A 24,007-nucleotide genomic window follows, 5' to 3' on the forward strand; every position below is an offset into this window, starting at 1 on the left:
AAACCTGCTTCCATGTTGCGTGATTCTCCATTGACGGAGTCAAAGCACAGGGTTGGGGTAGTGGTGGTTGCACACCTTAGCATGGCGTGCAGCTCATCACAGAAGCAGCATGTTCAGGGCTCTGATCCAGAGCAGCTGTTTACCTCTCTGGTTTTTATGTAGGCTTGCCTTAGCTCCTTAATTTTCATGCAGCACTGCTTTGTGTCCCTGTTATGGCCTCTGTCCTTCATGCCCTTTGAGACTTTTTCTAATGTTCTGGCATTTTGTTTACTGGAACAGAGTTCAGCTTACACAGATTCATCTCCTCATACGGCAAGCAGATCCCATACCTCCTGTTCGGTCCATGTTGGAGCTCTTTTGTCATCCTGGGACTCCATCATGGTCACCTCTGCTGATGAGATCTGCACTCACCTGCACCTTGCCATGCTGGCCAAACAGGAAATGAGATTCAAAAGTTTGTGGGCCTTTTCCTGTTTACCTGGCCAGTGAATCTGAGTTGAGAAAGCTGTCCAGAGCGGTCACAATAGAGCACTCTAGGATAGCTCCCGGAGGCCAATATTGTCGAATTGTGTCCACACCAGTAACCCCAAATTCGACCCAGCAAGGCTGATTTCAGCGCTAATCCCCTTGTCGGAGGTGGAGTAAAGAAATTGATTTAAAGAGCCCTTTAAGTCGAAAAAAGGGCTTCGTCGTGTGGACGGGTCCAGGCTTAAATTGAGGCAACGCTGCTAAATTCAACCAAAAAATCATAGTATAGACCAGGCCTGAGACTTCCAGCAGTGGGAGTCTGGGCCTAGTCCGCACTGTCACAGGGCCCTATTTTTCATTTGCAGTCCCACTAAAGGACTAGGACCTGGCTACCTCAGAGATTCCTCTCCACACAAAACCCATAAAGACTACTACGAGCACAGAGTGCTTCTGCTGACATAACCTAATTATGTTCTCAAACTTTGGAAGAAAGACATTTTCATTGGAGAACCTTTGATCTTAGAACTCCCTTGGAGCAGAGATCGGAATGAGTTCACATCTCACCTTTTAGACTACAAGGCAAGACATCTCTCTGCAGAGACCTTTTCCTAAGAAAGGAGGCCACAAAGTGGCCAGCAAGATTTTCCCTTTTCTTTGGTAGCTACCGTCCAGCATCTCAGAAATACAAACTAATCAACCAAAGCACGATCATCAAGTAGATTCCTAAACAATAATGGTTCTTCTCAAATTATTGAACTGTATACAACAGATGTGTGAGCCTCCAAAGAGGCTCGACAACCTTAAGTATAATAGTATATTTTACATTTCAGACTAGTGAATAGAATGCATTACAGAATAAGATTTTTTGAGTCTGTCTGTCTCAGGAACAACCACTGCGAGAGTACTGTGTCCAGTTCTTGTGTACATAATTGAAAGATGTTTATTTGGAGGTTTCAGAGAAGAGTCAGGAGAATAATTAAAGGATTAGCAGACAAGCCACATAGTGAAACATTCAAGGAGCTCAATCTATTTAGCTTAATGAAGAGAGGGTTAAAGGTTGACTTAATCACAGTCTGTAAGTACCTACTTGAGGAACAAACATTTGATAATGTATTGATCAATCAGCAGGCAAGATCTCATGGCTGTCAGTTGAAGTTATACAAATTCAGACTGGAAATATGGTCTACATTTTTAATAGTAAGGGTAATTAACCATTGGAAAAAATTACCAAGGATTATGGCATATTCTCCACCACTGGCAATGTTTAAATCACGGTTGGATGTTTTCCTAAAAGGTATGTTATATTCAAACAAGAATCATTGCAGGGACATTCTATGGCAGGGGTGGGCAAACTACAGCCCATGAGATGCATCCAGCCCATCAGTCCTTTTAATCCGACCCTTGAGCTCCTGCCAGGGAGCAGGATCGAGGGCCTGCCCCACTTTGCACAGCAAATGGAAGCAGTGGCATTTCTCCCCTCCAGCTCCTATGCATAGGGGCAGCCAGGGGGCTCCACATGCTGCCCCCACACCAAATACTGGCACTGCAGTTCCCATTGGCTGGGAACCATGGCCAACAGGAGCTGCAGGGGTGGCACATGAGGACGAGGCAGTGCACAGGGCCGCCTGGCCATGGCTCCAAGTAGGATCCGGATGGGGGACATGCCGCTGCTTCTGGAAGCTGCTTGAGGTAACCACTGCCCAGAGCCTGCACCCCTGACCTCCTCCCATGCCCCAACAGGCTGTCCAAGCCCTGATCCCCCTCTCACCCTCTGAACCCCTCGGTCCCTGCCTGGAGCACCCTCCTGCACCCCCAGCCAGAGTCCTCACCCTCCCCTGCATCCCAAACCCTGCCCCAGCCTGGAGCTCCCACCCGCACCCTGAACCCCTCATATCTGGCCCCACCCTGGAACCCACATCCCTAGCCCAGAGCCCACATCCCAACCACCTGCCTCAGCCTGGAGCCCCTCCCATACTCTGAACTCCTCTGCTCCACCCGCAGCCCCCTTCTGCACCCCTCATCTCTAGCCCCACCCCAGAGCCCTCACCTCCTCCCACATCCCAACCCCGTACCCCAGCCCGGAGGTCTCTCCCACACCCTGAACTCCTCACGTCTAGCCCCATCCCAGAGCCTGCACCTCCAACCGGAGCCTTCACTCCCTCCCGCATCCCAACCCCCAATTCCGTGAGCATTCATGGCCAGCCATACAATTTCCATAGCCTGATGCGGCCCTCAGGCCAAAAAGTTTGCCCACCCCTGTTCTATGGCCTATGTTATGCAGGAGATCAAACTAGATGATCACTGTGGTGCTCGCTGGTCTTAATCTATGACCTTATTAACACAAATAATGAATTCCTCACTTTTCCAATATTAAATAGTGAGAGCTTTCCATAATAGAAAGCAAATTTAGGGGAAAAAAAACAACAACACAATTTATCAGGAAACACTACATTCAAAAATTTGAAGTTATAAAATGCTATTCCATATAGTTAACCTCTCTAGTGTAACTGGACACTTGAATGAATTTTATTTATCTTCACTCCTCCTTTCTATGCTATTCAGAGGCATCACAAACAGAATCAATTTTCACTAAAAAGAGACAAGTCAATTTTACTTTTTACCAAACTTTTATTGGATCAGAAACACCATGGACTTGGGTCACAATGGCTGTGAGGCCCTACTAAAAAGATGATTCACTCAGTCTCCAAGGCCACACACATATTTCAGTCAGAGGCAAAACAATTTTAGGCAAAGATAAGGTATGTAGGGAAATAGCTACTGGAAAAAAAATACGTGCAAGTAACTATAAAAGTGAGTTTTGGTATTCGTTAAATATATTCAAATATTTGCTGTTCGTATCCTGACACTTTGATAAGCAGTCACACAATATCTGCAGCACCATCTGGGTTTCTACAGTTTTGATTACTTATTCATTCAAGTCCAGTCTCATGTCTGCAACATGCCAGAAACACAGCACATTTTCAGAACTGAACAAAATGGCTGTGTTGAACTAGACTGCAGCTGTTACAATAAATGTATTCCATTATTCAACGTTAACATAGACCTGTCCAACAGGACCTTTCATAAACCAGCTGCCCAAAAAGAAAAAAGATTGGCAGTTTACTTGTAAAATCCCATCAGTAGTGCATCCCCAATAGGCTAGAAGGCTCATGCAATTAACTCTACATTCAAGCCAGTACTTTATACAATACTTTTAAAATACTAACCAGTAACTAGCATAGGCAGATATTTATGGGGCTTAGTGATATAGCTGAAGTTCATACAAAACAACTTGCAATAAAGAAATCCTACAATTCCCTCTCTAGTCGCTCTCATTTCATGTACTCACAGGCAGACAGAGAACCCTTCAGTAGTAGGTAGGTGACGTGCTTGGCTGACTATCCCAAAGCCATTTACAGTTTTGCCTTGTGTGAGGGAAGGGATTGCTAGGGTTTCCTACTGGCAGCAGATCAAAGGGCTGAACAGGAAAAGCAGAGTCAGCCCTGGCAACTGCTCCAATCTCTGCAAGAGGATTGGAAGAGAGCTCAGCAATTGGCTACCTTTATTATCTGTCTGCTACCGTGTTCCTCTCCCCCAGCTTTCCATTTGTTTTGGAAGTGTCACAGTGCTTTCTCCCTGACCTGTAGGCTAACAGGTGGCTAGTAAGAGGAATGGGTGCTACTTCTCACTCATCCACTGCTCTCATCTTCTTCAGGCTTCTCAGGTTTAAAGCAGTAGCAGACTTACCTTCAGTTGGTACTGTTGGCTTCACCCTCCCCCTGCCCCTGGGTTATATTTGTAAATGAAAACTACCTGGGAAGGAAGAGGGTAGAATTCAGGAAGCTATTTTAAAGAGAAATTACTAATCAAGGCTGGTCATTGTGAATAGGCCTAGTCCCTATCCACTCCTCAACAGAGTGCACAGCCCCACTGTGATGCCCAGCTCATCTCCTTCCTGGAGTTTAGCTTGACCGGCAACTCAAAATATCACCACAACAACAAAAAAAAAACCCTCAGTTTAATCACACACAATCTTCCACAAGCTTGGCTGCACTTGGATTTTCCTCTACAACCTCCTATGCTAGCTTGCTTGCTTTCTCTGTGTAGACAGCCATTCTCACACCTCCCTTATGTCAGGGTAGACTTAATACTCATATGGGCCACAATGTGTCAGCAGAACTCCTACAGCTTTATGCAGGGTTCTACTACCTGGTAACAGAGTGGGTCAACAAAACAATCCTACCACCCTGTTACAGGGAATGTATCATACACTGAAATCTGAGATGATGAATCTCTTCTGGTATTTTACAGAAAAGTACTCACTGTAACCTGTCTTGAATCTTACATATACTTTGTCTGGAATACAACTTTAGGTGAGGAAGCCAAATACCTAATTACTTCAAGTTCTAGTCCCTGTAATGTTGTGCCTTTTAGGGAGCAGGTTTCTCCAGTTTTCCACTGACCTATTCAGACTGTAAATTGGTCAGGCTGCAGAAGTTAGTTTCAGTAGGATTGTTCTATTATGCATCTACCTGTTATGGACAGACAAGATGATGTAGATTTCATTATAGTGATGCCCCCCTTCACCTATTTCCACCTCTCTGTGCCTTCTCTTCACCTGGTTTCCTTCTTAGATACTCTTTTTCTGCTCTCTCTCTCTCCAGTCAGCTGAATGCTGATACTTAGACTATAAACTCTATGGGGCAAGAACCATGATTTTGTTGTATGCTTTTACAGGCCCTAGTACAATCTTGCCTCAACTCTCATATATTACAGCAACACAAACAACTACCACTCACACTTTTCAGAAAATGGAGGCTGGTGACAAAAGCAACCGTTTCACATCTGTGGACAATACTGTAATGTCCAGCTGATAAAAAAAAAAAGTTACGAATAACATATAGTACTTATAGTGCTTCACAGGTTCAAAGTGTTCTGTAAATATTAACTAATTCATCTTCACAAACACCCATGAAATAAGTGTGTGTCAGTGTTTTCTAGATCAGAAACTGAGGCATAGGGAGGTAAGGTGATTTGCCTAGAACTGGAAGCAGCAGGAAAAACTCCATTATTGACTTTTTCTCCTATGCGTAATCTATGCATCTGGCTTAATCTAGGCATCCAATAATCAATAGTCAGTGCCTGTAAATACTTGTATTTGTATGCAAATACTGCAGTATTAGACCATTTTTTCTGAATATGCATATCACTGATGATATGACAGTTTGATTCTCTATTTGTTCCCCTTTTATACTCCATACCCCCCATTTCCCCTTTTTATACTTCATATCTTGAAATGCATGCATTTTATTTCTATTTGTATGCAAACTTGCATGTGATTGTTTCCTCCTTTAATAGCTTCATAAACTGTTTGCAACTAATGTTTTTCCATTTGTATTTCTCCCTCCTTTCATAACTCCGAAATACTGTCACCCTGATACTAAATTACAAAAAGGCTTTTGTCCTTCATGAAATCTTCTCTGAATTTCAAGATTATTCATTAAAATTCTCAATTAAATTTTCTGGAGAGGGAAGACCGCTTGATATAGCCAGAAGATTGACCTTATTCCTCTAAAATCCAAGCCATATAAAATGATTATTGAACGCAGCAGCTGTATTGTTGGCAGAGGAGACATTCTCATGGTGGTGATTTCCCTCCCTCCAATGCAATTCATTACATACTGATGCAATTATTCCACAAAAAGCCCTTTTCTTATATCATGCTCTCCTTTTCACTTCTGTTTGTTTCCCCCAACCAAAACTATGCCAGGAATAGAATGCTCACTGCTTTGCAAATATTTCATGTGAAAATGCCATTTACACCCACAGTCTGCTCTTTCCTCTCTTCCCCTCCTCACTCCCCAAAACAGAAGGATTTGAAAGCTCTTGATTTCTGATACAATTTGTAGTTTTAAAAGCACAAATCAAAGAGGACATGCATTTTAATCTTAAGATTTTACAAGAACTACAAAGGTGCATTTTACACAGAATGAAAGGATGGATAAAAAAAACCTCATAACTTATTCAGAAGTGAAAAATTTCTCAATGAGAGTTCCACATAAGCACGAGTGTGGTGTCATGACAAAAACAAAAACTGATTAGTGACCTACTATTGAGGATGGATGATAACATTAAACAAATCAGTGTGTTTTCCAGATATTATTTGTAACTTTCTACATTCTTTCAATATGCAAGTTATATCTAAACTGTAGCAGTGTAAAAGATCCTGCTATATCAATGAACGTCTTAAACATGGCTTCAAATAGGATGGTTTGTGAGGCAAACAGCATCTCTTCTGTTCAGGCTTCAATTATGCGTTGGAGGGAAGGGGGCAGAATTATCTTGCCTCCTGCTCCCACCACTTGCTTAGCTGGAATTAGGACACAAAACCAAGCCGTGCTTTTTGGGCATGTGAAGTTTGGTCAAAACTAGCACAATCATTTTAAAACAGAATGAGGAGTGTAAAAATTTCAAACAAATTTCACAAATGTTTGTATGATTTCTTTGTTTTCATATATAATCTGTGTTGAATCACTATGTGCCTGCCTTCAGTAATGCCCATTTCTGTCCTTTGGGTGCAAAATAAAACAAATCCTCAATGGACAATTTAAAAACAAACACATCAATAATGTACTCCATTAGATAGATAGTTGTGTATCAGTGGGTGCTTTCCTGCCCCCACCCCCCAAACTTTGTACAGAAAAGGACAGATAGTATAAACTGCCAAATGAAGTTTAGTGTCCCATTAAAAATTAAACATGGATTCCTTTGTTCTTAGAATCAAAGACTTTAAGGTCAGAAGGGACCATTATGATCATCTAAGTCTGACCTCCTGCACAATGCAGGCCACCTCTTTTAACTGTAGTGTTTTCATTATTGTCCGAACACAAGTCAAGTCACTATTAGGTGTTTCATGTGTACATTTTGGCGAGTTGTAAGACAATAGTAGAAACCAGAACACGAGGCAACATTTTCTAACAGTAAATTTTACTAACAACAGCTAGTTAATAGGATTCTAGCAGAGCTGCTTTACAAGTGTAGGACTATATTTTGGCACATGCTGTTTAGGGATGCCCACCAGTAGTTGCAAGTGCACAGGGGGGGAACATAATCTTCCCAACTCTGGCTCCCTCAAACTCAAAAAGAGACGACACCTCAAACACTCCGGTACAGCTGCAACTGAAAGAGCAGGGGCTACCAATCAAATGACAAATTCCACATTTGTTAGTATATCTCACATGAGGACAAAGAACCCTATGCAGATATTCTAGCTCCTAGCAGGAATAGTCTTGCTTCAATTAGCCTCCATACAGATGATAGCTGCACATTAGCACAGCTTTTGGAGTGTGGTAGTACACAGGTTTGGGGAGTGGTTAAATCACAATGGCAAGAATATGGCCTATAATTAAGGCTGCGTGTCAGTCACAGAAGTCACAGATTCCATGACTTGCCGTGACTTCTGCAGCAGCTGGTGCTGGCTGCCCCCAGCATATCCCTACAGCTCCAAGGTGGAGGGGCTCTGCGCGCCGCCCCCACAGCTCCCATTGGCCGCGGTTCCCAGCCACTGGGAGCTACGGGGCTAGCGCTTATGACGGGAGAAGTGTGTGGAGTTCCTTTGCCCCCCCAGGAGCTGTAGGGACATGCTGGTCGAAGCCAGGTAGGGAACCTGCCAGCCCCACCAACTGCTCCCCACCATTAGCAGGGGTCCACGCCCTTCCCCCACCCCCCCCAGCACCAGCAGGGGTCCCAGGCTGTGTGCCACTGCCCACACCCCTCCAGTTCCAGCGGAGATCCTGGGCTGCATGCTGCAGCCCACCTCCCCCACATACCTGTGAGGGTCTTGGCCCACCACCCCCCGGCCAGTCCCCAACCCCCCGAGCTCCCACTGCCCCCCAGCCCACATTTTAGTTAGGAGCATATAGTAAAAATCATGGACAGGTCACGGGACATGAATTTTTGTTTACTGCCTGTGACCTGTCCATGACTTTTACTAAAAATACCTGTGACTAAAACGTAGCCTTACTTATAATCACCAATAACCATTAAAAACATAACACTTAAATATTTCTAGTAGTTATCTTGTGTGGGCCAAGTTCATTCTCAGTGTAATTCAAGGGAGGATGGAGTGTTCATTACTTAGAAATGTAATATTAAAGGTTAACAAATTCTTATATTCTGCATATTCCACCTTAAAAACAAAATTCTGAAGGCCACAAAAGTGTTGACCAAAAGAGAGAGATTACCATTCTATCTGGAAATATGTTGCGGTAACCACCAACTGAGAATCCACAAGGGCTTGTCTTTACTGCAGAGTTAACTTGGGCCCTTAACTGCATATTTCCCTAATCAGACTCCCATTCACATACAAAACCATCTCCACCCATGGGTGGTATTGCTTTACACCAGAGCCAGATGGTCCATCCTGAAGCACAGTATAAAGCAGCAGTGGGAAAACTACAGCCCGCGGGCCAGATCCAGCCTGTCAGGGCTTTGGATCCAGCCTGCTGGATTGCCAGCCCCATGGCTCAGAGGGGCTAAATGCCTGCCCCCGGCACCATGTCCCTGCAGCCTCTGGGGGAGGGGTGGGCAGAAGGCTCTGTGTGCTGCCCCTGCCGGCAGGGACCACGCCCCTCAGCTCCCGTTGGCTGGGAATGCGGAACTGTGGCCAATGGGAGCTTCAGGGGAGGTACCCGAAGGCGAGGGCAGTGCATGGAGACCTTTGCCCCCCCACCCCGCTGCCGGGGCCACAGGGATGCGGTCCTGGCTGCTTCCAGGAGTGGTGTGGGACCAGGGCAGGCAGGGAGCCTGCCTTAGCCCCACATTGTGCTGTTGCCACCCCAGAGCCACTCAAGGCAAGCGGCACCGAGCTGGAGCCCACACCTCGAACACCTCTTGCACCCCACACCCCAATCCCCTGCCCTGAGCTCACTGCCGCACCCCTCTTGTGCCTCAAACCCCTGCCCTGAGCCCCCTAGCCCCCTGCCGCACTCCACATCCCCTCACTCCACACCCCCTCCTACACCCCAATCCCCTGCCCATAGCCCCCTCCTGCGCCCCAACCCTCTGCTCCAGCCCTGCATTCAAGGCCCTGCATGCAATTTCCCCACCCAGATGTGGCCCTTGGGCCAAACAGTTTGTCCACTCCTGGGCTAAAGCCTTCATGCTGCTAATTCCTGGGCTGGTAATGCACCCGCTTTGCGACAAGGATGCTAGCTAAAGCACACAAGTGCTGGGAGTCCTCCAGTGCCTTCCCGTGATTCTCCATGTGTGCTCAGAAACACACATACGTTCTCACTATTCAGTGGGAAAGAATCAGAGCAGGTCAGCTTAGTGCAGCACAAAGGACTCCCCAAAGACCTAGCACTCCACGTGAGTAGAGTGCAGCATGTAGAGGCAGTAACTAGAGTGTGGCTTGGCACTGCTGCCGCTCAAACCCAAGACAGGCCAACCTGGGTGCCTATTACCCAGGTTAACTCTACAGTGAAGGCATACCCCAAGTGAGCTATGGGCTACCAACAGGTGCCTTCTGTAAAATCCTCACTGGTTCACGGGGAGGGAGGGAGGGAAAGAGTTGGGTAGGGAGTAGAGGGGGGACAGAAGAAAGGACAGGAACAAAATGGAACTCCTTTTTCATGACGATAACAACATGCGTCTTTCAGCGGCCTGAGGGAGGTGAGGGGGGGGAAGGAGATTGCATCATTTTCCTTCATGTGAAGGAATCGGTTTCAGAAAAAAGGCACTTTGCTTCTAAGAAACCAGAGGCAAGCACTGGCCCTTGTAGTCCAACTACTTTTATATCCTTGCTATTTCTCAGATGCTAAAAGAATAGCCTCTTATCAGAATATACTCCCTCCCCCCCCCCACACACACACACTATACATTATAATACACTGGCCATATCTCAGGAACTTTGACAGTAATACTGGTCTTTTAGATAGGAATATACCTTCTGAGTTACAAAAGAATATCATCCGTTTGAAAAAGATCCTTAAACCTACAATATCATCCAATTATTTGTAAATTATACAGTAGAACCTCAGAGTTACGAGCAGACCAGTCAACCACACACCTCATTTGGAATTGGAAGTACACAATCAGGCAGCGGCAGAGACAAAAGAAAATGAAAAAAAAAAAAAAGCAAATACAGTACTGTGTTAAACTACTAAAAAAATTAAGGGAAAGCAGCATTTTTCTTCTGCATAGTAAAGTTTCAAAGCTGTATTAAATCAATCAATGTTCAGTTGTAAACTTCTGAAAAAGCCTCCGTGACATTTTGTTCAGAATTAGGAACAACCTCCATTCCCAAAGGGTTTGTAACTCTGAGATTCTACTGTAGTAGTATCATATTAAATTTGTGCTTTGTCAATTTCCTCTCCTCCACTTCACTCAAAGGCAGCCAAGGACCTATTACAATAGTACCTTGGACGCCCCAAACAAAATTAGGGCCCTACTGTGGTAGATTCTATACAAGTACACAGTAAGGCAACATTCCTATCCATATAACTAAGACAGAAAGGATGCGGAAAACATATCCCCATTATATAGATAGAGAACTGAGACCCAGTGACTGGATTTGTCCAAAGTCCCACAGGAAGTCCAGAGACAAGAACTGAACCTGTACCTTAACCACAAGGCCGCTATTCCTCTCTAGATCAGTGGTTCCCAAACTGGCGTTCGTGAACCCCTGGGGATTCACAAAATGTTATGGGGGTTCTTGGGAAAAAATTGCCTAATGGCGGACAGCTGTCCCTAGGGACCCCGGGCAGCATGGGGCCAGCAGCCTGGAGCCCCTGGACTTCCAAGAGTTAAACAGATCAAAGCAAGCATATCTATCACACTGAGAAGATTTAAACTTGAAGACTTCTTATAAGAAATGGAAAGGGAGGTGGATATTTTTTGCTGTTTTTAAAATTAAATAGGCAGCTAGTATTGTTTTTAAAATTATTAAGAACAACAACTTTAAGCTTAGTTGTAACGTGAGTTGTTTGCCTGGACTGCTCAAGACCTGAATGCTTGAGTAGGAGGAACTCTGAGTTGGCTTCTTAAATACCTTCATACTATTACACATCCAATACTCCTTGATGAAACAAAGGAGCTGTCATGGTATAAATCCCCACTCTGAACTTTAGCGTCCAAAAGATGGGGGACCAGCATGAATTCCTCTAAGCTCAATTACCAGCTCAGTACTTGTAGCGCTGCCACCAACCAGGAATTCCAGTGCCTGGTACACTCTGGTCCCCCCAAAATCTTGCCCAGGGACCCCCAAGACCCAGTCCCTCTGGATCTTAACACAAGGAAAGTAAACCCTTTCCCTCACCGTTGCCTCTCCCACACTTCCCCTCCCTGGGTTACCCTGGAAGATCACTGTGATTCAAATTCCTTGAATCTTAAAACAGAGAGGAAAATTCACCTTCCCCCCTCCTTCTCTCTCCCCCTCCCAGACTCTCCCTGAGAGAGAAAGTAATCCTAACACAGAGAGAAAATTAACCTTTCTCCCCACCAATTCCCTGGTGGATCCAGACCCAGTCCCCTGGGGTCTCACCAGAATAAAAAAAACAATTAGGTTATTAAACAAGAAAAGCTTTTAATTAAAGAAAGAAAAAACAGTAAAAATGATCCTTGTAAATTTAAGGTGGAATATGTTTCAGGGTCTTTCAGCTATAGACACTGGGAACACCCTCCCAGCCTAAGTATACAAGTACCAAAGTAAAATCCTTTCAGCAAAATACAAATTTGATCTCCTTCCAGCCAAATACACATTTGCAAATAAAGAAAACAAACATAAGCCTAACTCACCTTATCTACCTAGTACTCATTATTCTGGACATATAAGAGACTGTATCAAAGAGATTGGAGAGAAACCTGGTTGCACGTCTGGTCCCTCTGAGCCCCCCGAGTGAACAACAACCAAAAATTAACAGCACACACAAAAACTTCCCTCCCTCAAGATTTGAAAGTATCCTATCCCCTGACTGGTCCTCTGGTCAGGTGACAGCCAGGCTCACTGAACTTGTTAACCCTTTACAGGCAAAAGAGACATGAAGTACTCCTGTTCCATTAACCCTTAACTGTCTGTTTATGACAGGAGCCTTGTCTTCTAACAGGCTTATTCAAAGTGATACAAACTACAAAAGTGAGACTTTAGTAGAGTGTTGCCATTTTCATAATGTAATAAAAATACTGTAATGACAAATAGTAATTATTAATAAATAGTATGTAATAAGCATGTCATAAAACAAATTTTATATTTCCAAGATCACTGCTTTTATAATTTATACTGAGGTAAAGGAAAAAATCCCTGTAAATATTCATTTTTAGAAGAGGGTTCTTGAGACGTGACATTTTAATGAAAGTGGTTCATAGGATGTTAAAGTTTGGGAACCACTGCTCTAGATCATCCTTCCTCTCTGATGCTAGTCATCCAAACAACTTCCTTTTAACAAAAAAAATATTGGTTTTGCTCTACGACCCTGGGGAAGCTTTTTAAGTCGGGAATATAGATTTTATCAGGTCACAGTAAGCTCCTCATTTTTAAAATGGTTTAAAATATTCACCCTCAAATATCTGTTCAAATATTTCTCTACTTGCAATGACTAACCCAGAGAATTACATTTATTGGCGAGATATTGTAAATATATCTTTCTACTTTCAAACATGGTAAAAGATGTAAGACACAAAAGTTTTAGAAGAAAATACAAGAAAGAAATACCACCCAGGAAACTCAAAACTTGTCTTGCCTGATAACAAACAAGTTACTCAATTCCTTTACACATTAGGATTTTCAGGAGCAGCACTCCATCTCTGACCTCTCCAGGAATATTGGTAAGGTAATGATACCCCCAAATCTGCCTTTTGTCTTTAAATAACCTCCAATTTAGGCATGTACAATATCCCTTTGTAAAGGTATGGGACTCACTGCTGCGGCACTTCCTGTTGGTCGTCCTGGGAATTAGTTCTTTGACCCAGAAGCACCCTCTGCAGGCTGGTGTCTCGCTGCTGTTTGGCCCCCACGTCCCTCCCTGGACTCCGGTGCCCCGTTATCCCCTCACTCTTAGGGTCTCCCCTCCCCAGGGAACCCCCACCCTCTATCCCCACCTCACCTCAGTCATAGGCTACTGCCGGTCACCAACTAGCCCCCGCTCCCTGGGGCAGACTGCAGTATAAGCTACTCATCACAGGCAAGGTTGGGTTTGGACCCGCTGCCTTCCTCTGCCTCCCAGTACCTCTACGGGCCTTGCACCAGACCCTGCAGGCTAGGCAGTTGCCAGCCTGGAGCTCCCCTGCTTCTCTGGCTCTCCCCAGCCCTGCTTCAGTTCCAGTACCCTTTCTGCAGGCAGCGAGGCCCTGCTCTCTCCCAGCCTGGAGAGAGACTCCTCTTGGGCCTCTGGCTCCCAGCCTTTTTATACAGGCCAGCTGTGGCCTGATTGGGGCGTAGCCCAGCTGCGGCTGCTCTGCCAATCAGCCCAGCTTTTCCCGTGCCCCAGCCCTCGCCCAGGGCTGTTTTAAGCCCTTCAGGGCAGGAGCGGGGTAACCACCCTGCTACATCTTGCTTCCAACTTATTCCTCTTACTTGTCTTTCTATGAAGTTGGCTCTATTCTCCTCTGATGGTTATGGATAATTGGACAGTAAGCTAGACAAAAAAAATTTAAATCTTGTTCTCTTGACAGAAAAACACATTGCTCCATATCCCTCAGCACAGTTAATAATGGTGTCTTGATCATCAATTTTGGATATAACAATGACTACAGTAACCTGACTTTCATTGACAGATTCCTAGTTGGGATCCTACTTGGTCTTTGCCCATAGGCAGCCTCTGTCTCAGGATCTAGAGCTTCCCAATTCCCAGGAATACCTAAGAGAAACTGCTTCTTATCCCCTTGCACATCTACAACATGTCTTTAGTATAATCCTGTTATTTCTTTAAACCAAAAAAAAATGGCCTGGCATATGACCAAGCTGGATGTCACTTTCTGCAGTCTGTGCATAAATAGGCTTTTACAGAAGTTACCCAACTTTTAAGTGTTTTCCCTGCCCTCACTGAGCTATGATGCATGTGAGGAAACATTCATTATTCCTCATTGCTAGAACTTTAAATGAAAGCCATGAGACTTAAGCACCGTTCTCTCTACTAGCATAGACATCCATTACAATTTAAATACCACCGTTAAAAAGGTGTCTTGTAAACAAATATTTAAAATTTAGGTCTGGAAGTACCCATTGCTAAACAATAAAAATTAAGCAGCAAGCCTGAACTTGCTTGTGTAAAGTATCGGACAAAGAGGGACTACCAGCATTTGTCCATAATACTTGTCAGACTCCGTTACAAAGACATCAGAACGTAAACAGTAAGTTATTACTACATAAGGTTGCATGTGTTTTCATTAGAAAATGGAAGGTACAGTACATGATTTGTTCCTATTAAGTGACAACCCTAATCATTACACAGTGACCAATGATGGCTGAATTTTTGGTGTTATCCACCACAGAAGAGCCTAAAAACCTCATCCCCTCCTTGTTTGGAATGGAATGCAAGGATGGGAGTTTTCTGAGAACACCTTTTACCTCTCTTTAGAGAGTTCTCTATCAGTTAGCTTATTTCCTCTCTTACTCCAATAGTCAAGCCTGAATGCAACGCACAACCTGGTTATTCAAGTTGCATGCTTGGGAGGTTTACAGAGGTTGACAAAGAATGGGCAGTAGCTGTTCCAGCTGTTACTTCCCCCTATGCTGGAAGGGGCTTTGGCTGTTGGATCCACATAGTCATGGATCATCATCCTTGGACTATTCCCAAATAACTCCTTCACATGGGAATGCAGGGAGACCTTGTGGAACTGTGCTTCTCTACCCAGGGGTGCCAAGCCTCTATGTAGGCTCCTCCCACATGCAATCACACTAAGTCTGCAGCTATCAAGGCTTACTGAGCCCAAAGAGAAGAGAGAAACATGGTCTGCCCCAGGTGAGCAATATCAGAATAGCCGTAGAAGGAGAAGGAATGTGGTATTGGTTAGAAACGGGGTTCTCAAACTTTTTCCACAGTATAACCACATCTCAAAAGACATCTCCCACTTACAACTGCACAATATCTCTGTGGCAGCTACAGCAATTGTTTATATGGCAGTGTAAGATGAGGAAAGTATGCATGTATTTTAGCTGTTTTTATCACATTTTTTGAAAAAGAAAAATAAGTTTCCCTTTATTTTTCATTTCTGGTCCTCCTCTCCCCCTGTTCATGCTTCCATGACCTTTAGAGTATGTCTACACATTTGTGGGAGCAAGATACTGAGCCCAGCCCCCAGATTTAAGAGCCTGACCTCCAACCTTAGTTGCAACATCAAAGCAGTATTTACACAGCTATTTTTAGCATACCAGGGCAAGCCCCACCGAGCCTGTGGCCGTAGGGGTGGGGAGGCTCACTCTCAGATACACTATTGACAGACTCTTCTCTGGACATGCTGCCCAGAGACCTCATTCTTTTCTCCAGATACCCTCCAGCATAATGGGCATAGGAATGTCTCCTTTCCTGCTCCCCACTGGTGGCTCATCTCAGAGGATAGCTCTTGGGTCTTCTCCTCCTCTTACACAGGAACAGTCCCTAGAAGTAGTAGTCACCATGGCTCCTGCTTTTCCAAGCATTCTGACTCTTTTTTGCAACGTCTAAGGCAGCAACAAGAATTGAACCTGTGCCTTAACCACCTGTAAAAGCAGCTGGAAACCTTCAACTCAAACCAAAATCAATGGTGGCTGCAGGCACTCAGCACCTCAAAAAATCACGCCTCAAATTGGCCACCCGAAAACTGAAGCAACCAAAATTGCAGACCATTTTTGTTTGTTAAGCCATCTGTAAAGGTAACACAGTATTGATAAACCGCAAAAGACTTTTGTGAAGCTTATTTTTTGTAAAGCACTTTGATATCCTCCTAAAGGAGGAGCGAGCTACAGAGTTCAAAATATTGCTATCAAATCCACAAGTGATGCCCAATTACTGATGAAATCATAGTTTAGTCTTTCCCCATTGTGACAGGTTCGGTCACAGAGACCCCCTTGGGATTGTTACCTGATGTGCTGAAACTACCTCTGAGCCTGTTTTTCCTGTTAGCTTAGGATTTAGGACTAGCTAGGACACTAGTCTGCTGCAACACAGACCCAGGTCTGGTCCACGTCCACAAAGTTGCAAACTTTAACCAAAAACTGCTCAGCAAGTCACCTATCTCCAGCACCCAGACACCCAGTTCCCAATGGGATCCCAACCCCAAAAAATCTGTTTTACTCTGTATAAAGCTTATATGGGGTAAACTCAAACTGTCCACCTTCTACAACACTGACAGAGAGAGATGAACAGCTATTTGCTCCCCCAGGTATTAATCACTTACTCTGGGTTAATTAATAAACAAAAGTGATTTTATTAAGCATAAAAAGTAGGATTTAAGTGGTTTCAAGTAATAACTGACAGAATAAAGTAAATCACCAAGCAAAATAAAGCAAAAACATGCAAGTCTAAGCCTAATACATTTAAGAAACTGAATACAGGTAAATCTTGCCCTCAGAGATGTTCCAATAAGCTTCTTTCACAGACTAGACTCTGTCTTAATCTGGGCCCAATCCTTTCATCTGGTACAATCCTGGTTAGTTCCAGCTCAGGTGGTAACAAATGCAAGTCAGGAAAGGAACCCAGCTGAGAGTGTTTTTCAAATAACAAGTTTACACTTTCTAGCAACTGTCATCCAAGGTTTTTATAGCACTTTACATAAGCATTATCTAATTAAGGGTATGTCTACACTTGGAGTGTGTGTGTGTGGGGGGGGATTCCTAGCTTGAGGAGACACCCAAGATAGCTTTCATGGAGCTAGCACAGGGGTGGGCAAACTTTCTGGCCTGAAGGCCACATCAAGGTATGAAAATTGTATGGCTGGCCATGAATGCTCATGAAATTCAGGGTAGGAGTGCAGGAGGGGGTGAGGGCTCCGGCTGGGGGTGCAGGCTCTGGGGTGGGGCCAGAAATGAGGAGTTCAGGGTGAGGAAGAGGGCTCCAGGCTGAGGCAGGGGGTTAGGGGATGAGGGAGGGCTCTGGCTGAGGGTGCAGACTCTGGGATGGGGCAGGGCTGGCTCTAGGCACCAATGTTCCAAGCATCTGCTTGGGGCGGCCCTTTTCAAGGGGAGGCATTCACTCTGGCTTGTTTTTTATTTTTGCTTCAGCGGTGGCACTCTGTCCCCCTCCTTTTTTTTTTTTTTGCTTGGGGCAGCAAAAAATCTGGAGCTGGGCCTGCACTGGGATGAGGGCTTTGGGGTGCAGGAGAGTGCTCCAGGCTGGGACAAAGAGGTTCGGAAGGTGGGAGGGGGATTAGGACTGGGGCAGGGAGCTGGTGTGCGTGTGTGGGGGGGGTTCCAGCTGGGGGTGCGGGCTCTGGGGTGGGGCTGGAGATGAAGGATTTGGGGTGCAGAAGGGTGCTCTGGGCCAGGACAGAGGGGCTCAGAGGGCAGGAGGGGCATTGGGATCAGGCAGGCTGTTGGAGTATGGCAGGGGGTGAGGGCTTTGCCTGGGGGTGCAGGCTTTAGGATGGGGCCAGGGATAAGAGGTTTGGGGTACAAGACGAGTCTACGGACTGGGATCGAGGGGTTCGGTGAGCAGGGGGCGGGGAGATCAGGGCTGGAGCAAGCGATTGGGTTGCAGTGGGGCAGGCTCTCAGCAGTGCATATCTCAAGCAATTCCTGGAAGCATGTCCTCACTCTGGCTCCTACACAGAGGCGCAGCCAGGCAGTTCTGCGCGCACTGCCCTGTCCGCAGGCACTGCCCCCGTAGCTCCTATTGGCTGGGAGCCGCAGAGGCGGCACCTGAGACAGGGCAGTGCACAGAGCCGCGTACTACATAGGAACCGGAGGGGGGGTCATGCCGGCTGCTTCCTGGGAGCCGTGCAGAGTGGGGCAAGCCCCTGATCCCACTCCTTGATGTGAGCTGAGGGCTGTAGTTTGACCAACCTTGTGCTAGCGTGCTAAAAATAGTAAGCAAGTTACTCACACCTTTTTGTCAACTGTTTAAAATGGGCCACTCTCATTCCCACTACAAAAGTGATTTTTCCTCCCTTGGTATCCCACTGTTAATTGAATTGTCTCATTAGACTGACCTCCCAAGTGCATTCCCATCAGAGATGCTAGGTATGCAACTCTCATCTTTTGGTAAGGCAACTCTCATCTTTTCATGTGCTGTGTATTTATACCTGCTACTATATTTTCCACTGCATGCATCTGATGAAGTGGGTTCTAGCCCACGAAAGCTTATGCGCAAATAATTAGTCTCTAAGCTGCCACAAGGACTCTTTGTTGTTTTTGCTGATACAGACTAACACGGTTACCACTCTGACACCTTAAAATAGACTGAAGCTGTGGCAGCACAAGCAGCAAGAGGGGTTAGTCACCTTAAATCCATACCTAGCATCTCTGATGGGAATGCACTTGGGGCAGCTAGCCCCTCCCACAGCTCACGCTACTGCAGCTGCATTCTAATTTTAGCACACTAGCTCCATGAAAGCTAGCATGAGTATGTCTCCACACGCTAGGAATCACACACCCCAGATGGAAGTGTAGACACACCTTAAGTCTCTCAAAACCACCTTTGAAGAAAGTAAAGGATACAGGGATAATATAATAATACTATGAAGTGTAGCCATCTCTGGAGCACAACACAGCAATTGTTTAATACTACAGAACCTGAAATGAATACCGCATACAAGGGTAACAGCAGGAGAAATTTACAGAGGCAGATTATAAATGGAAAGAGTTGGAATTTGGCCTAGATACAGGGACGTATACCCCTACACTTATCATTGCCATTGGATCTCTATAATGACTAGATGCTGTTAGGAACTTGTTTTGACACCTCATCTGGAAGACAAGAAGGGACACCGCTTCTTTAGAGACAGTATTCTCAGGAAAGATGCCTGAAAGTAGAGTATTTTCATCGTTCAGCTAATAAACCAAGCCCCTGAGATAACAGTTGGCACAACAAGACTTCACTGTAAGGAAATACAGTGACTGCAGGCAAACTTATAAAAGAAAGCTTTACTGTATGGCAATGTTATTTAATTCCTTTTGTAGCTGATAATATCACTAAAATAAGGAAGCTGCTATGAAACCAAATCTGTATGTACTCAGTGATAGAGTATTGATTTAAAACATGGAATTAAATACAAAGAACTTCATTCAACAATATTAGGGGTCTGAAACTCACAAAAGTAAGCACGTTTCTCCAGCACCTGTTTATGAACTATATATTACATGTGCTACAAACATCCTAAAACCATTGGGGAAATTAGTGACAGAAATTCACTCACTGTCCCAAGTCCCTCAGAGCACCAACCCATCTTTAAACCCATTCATTTTGCATTTCCTTGCTGCTGAATACAGTGTTGTTCTTTTAAAAGCCAGGCATTCCACTGGTTTGCAAGTGACATAACAGGTACATGGAGCAGCACCCAAAATCCAGAGCCGTCTTTAGGCATATGCAGCATACGCCGCCGCGCAGGGCACCATGAAATTGGGGGCACCAAATTGCCCCAAATTTCATGGTGCCCTAGGCAGCTGCGTGCTGCATACGTGGCAGCATCAGCTCCGGTGACCAGCCCTATGCCTCGGCCCGTGGAAGAGGGGCTGCATAGGGCACCCAAATGGTTAGGGATGGCCCTGCCAATATCTATTTAACCCTGGGTATCAGGTACATTCAGTGACTACACAAGGGCACTTTATGGTACATTTTAAACTCTCCTTTATTTGTAATATTGTTTTAGAAAAATGAAGAGTACTTTATTGCCCTAGCCAATTCTGAATTCATGTGGCAAACTTTCACCAGTGGAGATAAAGAGGACATAGTGGGATGTATTTATCAATGCTTATGCAAAAGCATCCTAGATGTAAAGCCAACTACACTGATAACAGTTCTAAGCAAGAAAATGTTTCTTATTGTATTGTTATAAAGATGAGAGGAAACAGAAGTCAGTGTTCACAGCAAGGCACACAGAAAAGAAACTCCTTCCTGCCCAGTGTAATTGTTGGAGAGGTCATTTTAACGGGAAAAAACAACAACATTGACAAATGAGACATCTCTCATCAAATTTTAACCTTTAAAGTAGAAACAAAGGTTGCTTAAAATTCATTTTAGAGAAAAGGGCAGATGTAGAAGACCTTTTGCTTGTACTGCCTCCACACTTCCTCAGCTGCCAAAATGCCCTACTTTGATTACAGATCTTCAGTAGAAACCTTTGACTGGGCTTTCTCCTCTTTAGGAGCAGAATGGTAGCTGCCTTCAACACCCAGCCTCTCAGGAGAAAGAGTAAGGGGACTCTTAATGGCTTAATTTCCCTATCTGTGGGAAGGCATGTTGAACTGACTCCATCTCCCATTCCATTTGCAAGTAAGGGCAAAGTTTCAATGAGTCCACAGACATTTCCTAACATAATTAGGATTGGGAGTCTAATATGAGAATACATTAAGAGCACTACATTACAGCAGCTCTGCCAAGGGTCAGATCTGGGGACTATAACCTAGACAACACCCCAGCAGTTCTAAATTCCTTCACATTTAAATCTTTCCCCTAACAATAGTTAAAGTGCGGCTCTATTCTGAATAGTGATGTTGTAAAAGGGCATCCTGGATGCTTTGTTTGCTGTCTGTCTATCTATATCAAGTGCTCAATTCAAACAGAAAAAGATTAAGAGTCAGATTCTCTGGTGCATTTCTGCCCATCAACACTGCTCTGATAGTGCAAACACCCTGGAAAATAGTGGCATGCGGTCAGCTGACCCAGCTCTGGCTCCAACTCACCACTTAACCCCAAATAAGGGTATAGAGAGTACACTTATAAAGTTTAAGGACGATACCGGGGGGATTGCAGGTGCTTTGGAAGATAGGATTAATATTAAAAATGATCTGGACAAACTGGAGAAATGGTCTGATGTTAATAGGATGAAATTCAATAAAGGCAAATGTAAAGTACTCCACTGAGGAAGGAACCTTCAGTTGCACACATACAAAATGGTAAATGACTGCCTAGGAAGGAGTACTGCAGAAAGGGATCAGGGGCTCAGAGTGAATCACAAACTAAATATGAGTCAAGAGTGTAACACTGGCAAAAAAAGCAAACATCATTTTGGGATGTATTAGCAGGAGTGTTGTAAGCAAGACACAAGAAGTAATTCTTCCACTTTACTCAGGCCTCACCTGGAATAGTGTGTACAGTTCTGGGTGCCACATTTCAGGAAAGATGTGGACAAATTGGAGAAAGTCCAGAGAAGAGCAACAAAAATTATTAAAGGCCTAGAAAACAAGACCTATGACGAAATATTGAAAAAATTGGGTTTGTTTAGTCTGAAGACCAGAAGACTAAGAGGGGACATAACAGTTTTCAAGCACATAAAAAGGTTGTTACAATGAGGAGGGAGATAAATTGTTCTCCTTAACTTCTGAGGAAAGAAACAATGGGCTTAAATTGCAGCAAGGACAGTTTGGTTGGACATTATGAAAAATTTCCTAGCTGTCAAGGTGGTTAACTACTGGAATAAATTGCCTAAGGAGGTTGTGCAATGGTCTAGATCAGGGGTTCTCAACCCATATCTTTCTGAGCCCCAGCCCCCCGCCCCTAAAAATTTCATGGCGCGGGGGGGGAGGGGGAGACGACCTTAGGACTCATGGTTTCAGCCAAAGGGGAAGGGAGGCCTCAGACCTCCAGACTTCAGTCACCAGGTGGGAGGTGACGGGGCTGTGGGGAGGAACTAAGAGCTTCAGTCCCGCAGGGTGCTGGGGTGGAGGGGAGCTCAGGGCTCCAGCCTCACAGGGTGTCAGGGCTCTGGGGGAGCTAAGGTTTCTGCCCTGCAGGACGCTGGGACTCTGGGCTTTAGACTCACAAGGGAACCAGGGCTCTGGCCTTCAGCCCCATGGCTATGCTACCAGCTTCAGACCCACCGAGATGCCAGGGCTCAGGGCTTCAGCCCCACATTTCAGGTTTCAGCACCATGGGGGGTGCCAGGCTCGGAATTTTAGCCCCAGTTGGAGGGGCGGGGGTCATTGGGGGTCAGGGCACCCTGCAGCTCCACTCCTGGTTTCAGTGCCAGGACTTGGGGTGCCAGGCTTCAGCCTGTGGCCCCCTGAAAGCAGCTCACAGCCAACCCCTGGTTGAGAACCATTGGTCTAAATAATACTTAGTCCTACCATGAGTGCAGAGGACTGGACTAGATGACATCTCAAGGTCCCTTCCAGTCCTATGATTCTATGATTGTAGCAAGTGGATAGGGAGAATGTTAGAGGCATGGCACTCTGGCTATCTTTAGCTGTATTACAGTTCTTTGGGGACTAATGCAAGCTGACAAAGGTTGGCACAATCGTCACGGTGCTCCAATTTGGGTTAGAGCTGCAGCCAGCACAGGGCCACCCAGAGAATCAAGGAGCTGCAACGAAATATCCAATAGCCTCCTCCCACCCTGTTGTGCTAGGTTTCTCGTTGGCAGATCCATAATTTTTTATAACTGCCACCTGGCAAATTCAGCATAGACTCAGAGTAAAGCTAGGTACTGTGCACATCATCACCAATAGAATAGGTTCTGCAGGGCTAATTTGGTCCTCAGTGACACCTGTGTGACTCCATTGTCTTCAACTGGCCTGCACAGGTATAATGATTGGAATTTACTAAACAATTCTACTGATGGACAAGATCAAATAGATACAGCAACCTCTTAGATGTGTTGGCTCTTCAAGTCTATCAGTAGCAAAGAGCAGTAAAAACATGTTTTAATCACTACTGTCCGCAGATAGCACTGAATGCACATGTCTGGGGAAAGCAGGGGCTGTTGTCCCATAATTACTTGTCATTTTACAAGAACCTCTGGGTTACTGAAAAAAAGAAAGTGAACCGTATCATTTTTTTTTAATACACATATTCCTATGACCTTTGTATTTAACCAAACAAATCTTGGACTATCAAACTAGGAAAAGTGCTGGTTGGTATAACAGATCTCTGATTCTCTAATTAAAAGCTCAGAGTTAATCTGGTATTGTTCAGAACAATGTGGTGTTAACATTGAAGTTTAATGCTGCCGTTTAAAATGTCACTTCAATGCTGATCATTTCAGTAGAAACATCGAGCTACTCTGATTCTGTGGACTAAGTTTGGGATTGTGGTCAGCACTTATATAGAGTACCATCATTTTCTCCCTCCAGAATTTGACCCCCAATTATTTTTCATTGCTTTAACTGGAGTCCCTTGGGCTTCTTGTCTTTTCAGGTCATGAGCGCTTATCAGAAAGCTGATGACACAGTCAAAGTGATGTCTATCAACTAGTACAAAGAGTACTCCAGTACTTTTTATTTTAAATTAACGACTGTGATGTTACCACTGTGGGGATACAGTACTGCTATATCATCAACAGGATAAGAAAAAGATGATCCTAGGAAAAATAAATCAAATACTAGAATCTCAAACTTGGTTACTGAGGGTTTATATCCTCCTCACCTTCTCACCAAACACAATAATAAAGGACAAAAAAGGACACACATGGA

General features: G+C 44.8%; 1 protein-coding gene across 6 annotated transcripts in view; it reads right to left on the reverse strand.

Annotated features, from left to right (window-relative positions):
• The window catches only part of STARD9 (StAR related lipid transfer domain containing 9), a 321,608-nt gene that overhangs the window by 278,675 nt on the left and 18,926 nt on the right, over positions 1-24,007 (reverse strand). The gene's annotated exons all lie outside the window — the stretch shown is intronic.

Source organism: Gopherus flavomarginatus, chromosome 5, assembly GCF_025201925.1.
Source record: "Gopherus flavomarginatus isolate rGopFla2 chromosome 5, rGopFla2.mat.asm, whole genome shotgun sequence".
NCBI lineage: Eukaryota > Metazoa > Chordata > Testudines > Testudinidae > Gopherus > Gopherus flavomarginatus.